This window comes from Microtus ochrogaster, chromosome 15 (assembly GCF_000317375.1).
Source record: "Microtus ochrogaster isolate Prairie Vole_2 chromosome 15, MicOch1.0, whole genome shotgun sequence".
Lineage (NCBI taxonomy): Eukaryota > Metazoa > Chordata > Mammalia > Rodentia > Cricetidae > Microtus > Microtus ochrogaster.
Genome location: NC_022017.1, coordinates 4,621,864 through 4,626,237, shown reverse-complemented (window position 1 = coordinate 4,626,237; position 4,374 = coordinate 4,621,864). Strand labels below are relative to the sequence as shown.

The 4,374-nt window shown below is 39.7% G+C and overlaps 1 protein-coding gene across 5 annotated transcripts in view; it reads left to right on the top strand.

Annotated features, from left to right (window-relative positions):
• Positions 1-4,374, top strand: part of Larp4 (La ribonucleoprotein domain family member 4) — a 62,781-nt gene that overhangs the window by 15,649 nt on the left and 42,758 nt on the right. The gene's annotated exons all lie outside the window — the stretch shown is intronic.

The following is a 4,374-nucleotide window of genomic DNA, read 5'->3' as shown; positions in this document are numbered from 1 at the left end:
AGAGCTAGTTCCAGGACAGGCTCCAAAACCACAGAGAAACCCTGTCTCGAAAAACCAAAAAAAAAAAAAAAAAAAAAAAAGTATGATTTCTGGACCAATGAATGTGTACATGTAAGTCTTTTTTGACCAGTATTGTCAGTTCTGTAGAGAAGTTGTGTAAATGATGGGAATGAACTACTGGATTGTTTGTAATGAATCTTTCAAATTAACATGGAGACTTCTTATTAATTATGAAAGCTTGGCTTTACTTTAGGCTCGTTCCTAACTAAATTAACGAATTATCTTTGGGGGCAAGGGTTGAGACAGGGTTTTTCTGTGTAGCTTCAGAGCCTGTCCTGGAACTCACTGTGTAGACCAGACTGGCCTCAAACTCAAACTACCTGCCTCTGCTGGGGTTAAAGGTGTGCGCCACCACTGCCTGACTTTTTCTGCCCCTTTTTTTTTTGAGACCCATTTCCTAAATATCAGGCATGTGTACTCCGTAAACGATTATGTTTCTGAGAAAATAAAGTATAATTAAGAAAACAGAACAAAGGTGCTCAAGGAATGCATAAACCATGAGCAGATTTTTATTTTATTGCATGGGTGGGTATTTAACCTGCATGTATGTCTGTGCCTGGTGCAGACAGAAGCCAAAAGAGGGTATTCAATCTTCTGGAACTATACATAGTACAGACAGTTTTTAGGGTATTCAATCTTCTGGAACTATACATAGTACAGACAGTTTTTAGCTGCCATCTCAGTACTGGGAATTGAACCTGGGTCCTCTGGAAAAAGTCAGTGTTAACCTGAGTTATCTCTTCAGCCCCCATAATGTGATAAAAGTGCCTTATGATTTTAGAGATGTCAAAACCTATAATTATATAATTATTTAATAACAATAGTGGTTTTATTTCTGCTTACTTTTCTGCATACTTGCTTCTCAAATGTCAGAATTACTCTTTAATTTTAAAAGCAAAATATGTTGTATTCTTCTGGGAAAATTTAGAACTGGATTCTTTGCTGTTACGATTTATTCTCACAGTTAATGTAGAACCATATTATCCCTGGTGTGACGTGTTGAGGTTGTGGAATGTTTATGATGTCATGAGGCTTCTCCTTCCTCAGTGACTAAGCAGTGTTGTCTTGAACAAGTGGCTCTGGTATCTTGTGTTTGAGCGTTTCTGTCAAGAGCTGGCTGTAAAGCAAGGCTACTCAATTTACTCAGCCCTTCTTCAGAGCACTCTCTTCTGCTTCTCCATGTGATACTTAGGAGTGTTGAGTCACTAAGAAAGTAGCTGTCCCAGTACTTACCTGTAGAAGTTGATAAAACTTGGGCTACCCTTAGTATTTGATCCTTAGTGGCCTAGTAGTGCTTTGTGCTCAGAAGCAGAATACAAAGTAAATCAGAAGCTCAAGTGGTAGTTCTTAGAGAAAAGGGAAACTGCCGATTTTATCTTGATTCGAATGGGAAAGGCCCCAGTCTCGCCCAACCCCCATGGAATATGACTAAAATTCACCACCCTATTGTTTCCCAAAGCCCTAGATTGAGAATGTAAGGTAGCTGAGCGTGGCCTACACATTTAATCCTAGCAACACTTAAGAGAGGGAGGGGGCTTTTGGGAGGAGAGAGACGGGAAGGGAATGAATGAATATGAATGAGATTGATAATTCAAGGTCCATGGTGCACCCGGAAAAGGAAAATTTTTCTTCATAAGAGTCCATTTAAGCGCCAGGCGGTGGTGGCGCACACCTTTAATCTCAGCACTCTGGAGGCAGAGGCAGGTGGATCCCTGTGACTTTGAGGCCAGCCTGGTCTACAAGAGCTAGTTCCAGGATAGGCTTGATAACTACAGTGAAACCCTGTCTCAACACACACACACACACACACACACACACACACACACACACACACACACACACTCCAATTTAAGCATAATTCCCAGTTTTTCCACAAATAAAATGACAAAAAGGGACTTAGAGACTTACAACTTATTATTTGGGGAGCATCTTAGAAAAAACTTACTGAACTGAAGGAAGATATTAAGAAATTGCTTGGAATGCAAAGCCTGGCATGGTGGTACATGCCAGTAATTTCAGAATTCAGAAAACAGATACAGGTGTATTTTTGAAGTTTTAGGTCAGTCAGGACTAAATAGTGAGGTTCCTTTTCAGGGTTGGAGGAAGAAAAAGGACAGAAGTTTTTTAAAAAGTTTGATACATGGAACAGATGGTGCACAGATGAGAAGGTATATGTATGTTGTATTGGCGTTCCAGAAAGAAGTAATAAAGCAGAGGGGCAAAATGTAAAAAGATTATTTCCAAGAATTGTGTAGAATCAATGAAAGGCAACCACATTTCAGGGCTCAGTGCCAGAAGGTACTGAGACAGGCAGATCTCTGAGTTCCAGGCCAGCCAGGACTATACAGAGAAGGAAGGCCTTATCTCGAAACAACAAAAAGATTCCATATTTTTCTTCTTTTTTTTTTTGTTTTTCGAGCCTGTCCTGGAACTAGCTCTGTAGACCAGGCTGGTCTCGAACTCACAGAGATCTGCCTGCCTCTGCCTCCCGAGTGCTAAAAGATTCCATATTTAAACAGTAATTACACCCCCCCATAACCTTGATACCAGCAAGTTTTAAATATCCTTGAGGAGACCTAGGCTAGCACAAGTTCTTTGTAGTTCTGCTATCAAAAATTATTCTGTAACTAAATTAACAATCACTAATCAGCGAATAACTAATGGTAGAGTGGTGGGGAGTACTTAAGTACTTGTTCTTAAAATATGAGTGATCTTAGACACGGCACACAGTATACCTGATCCGTCTCCCCTCCAGATTTAGTTTCAAAACTTAAAAAAAAAATCAAATGTATTACTATTAGTATGTGTGTGGTGTTTAAGTGTGTTCATATGCCATGGTGTGGGTGTGTGAAGGTCAAAGGGCAACTTTGTCAGTTCTCTCTTCTAGGTTCTAGGGATCACACCCAAGTTGTCAGGCGTGGCAAGTCATTTACCTCCTAAGCTATTTTGCTTGCTCTCATAACTTTTTCAGTTGATAAAAGAAAACAGTTAAGAAATATAAGCCAGGTGGTGGTGGCACACACTTTTAATCCCAGCTTTCAGGAGGCAGAGGCAAGTGGATCTCTTTTAATTTGAAGCCAGCCTGGTCTATCTACATGGTGAGTTCCAGGACAGCCAGAAACCCTATCTCAGAAACCAAAGCAAAACAAACAGAAAAAGAAATATATATGGCAAACAGTAGAGTGTAACAAAATAATATTTCATTGAATATTACTGGGAGAAACTCAAGTAAAAGATTGACTCTTTAGAAGAGTATGGGAGAAATTCATGACTTAATGCAGGAAAGACAGACAGGCCTCCTAGAAACACATACATATGGGGGGGGGGGATTTTTAAGTAAAGGGTTTGGTAAGACAGTTTAGAAGATTTGCAAAGGCATTTGCCACTAAGAAATCCGAGTTTGATTCCCAGGACACACACGATTGAGAGAGAACCAACTCTTGAGTATTATCCTTTGATCTCTGTGTACACACATACAGTAAATAAATAATTTTAAAATTCCAAGAGAGCTGGAAAAATTCAGCAGTTAAGAGTGCCTACTACATTGCTTTTAAAAACATTTTAGATATGTGAATACTTTTAATAAATTTTATTATCTTTTCAAATAGATCGGGGTAAAATAGTATTTTCTCTATTTATTTATTTATTTTGGTTTTTTTGAGACAGGGTTTCTCTGTAGCTTTGGAGCCTGTTCGGAACTAGCTCTTGTAGACCAGGCTGGCCTCGAACTCACAGAGACCCATCTGCCTCTACCTCCCGAGTGCTGGGATTAAAGGCGTGCGCCACCACCGCCTGGCCTCAATTTATTTTAAAAATAAAATTTTGTTTGTTATTTTGAGATAGGTTCATGTAGCTCAACATGACCTCAAACTTAATAGTTGTTGTCAGCCTTGAACTTCTGATCCTCTTGCCTTTACCAAGTGTGGGATTATAGACCTGTGCCTCCACCTGCTCAGGCAATATTTTAAAGAGTGTTTAAAAAAGGCCGGGCATAGTAGTACATGCGTTTAATGCCAAACTCAGGAGGTATGGGCAGGCAGATCTTTGTGAGTCCTAGGCCAGCCTGGGCTACACAGTGCGACCCTATCTTCACAAGAAAAATATTTTGTAGAGGTGCATATTTTTTATTACATGGGTAGCCATATTTCACACCGAAATCTGAAATTCTTATCTCAGATCAATTACTTTTAAATGTTTTATTTTCACATGGATCAGAAACTAGTATTTGGCTGGGTGTTGTGGTACATACTTGTAATCCCCCCCCCCCCCCCTTTTTTTGTTTTTTTCGAGACAGGGTTTCTCTGTGGCTTTGGA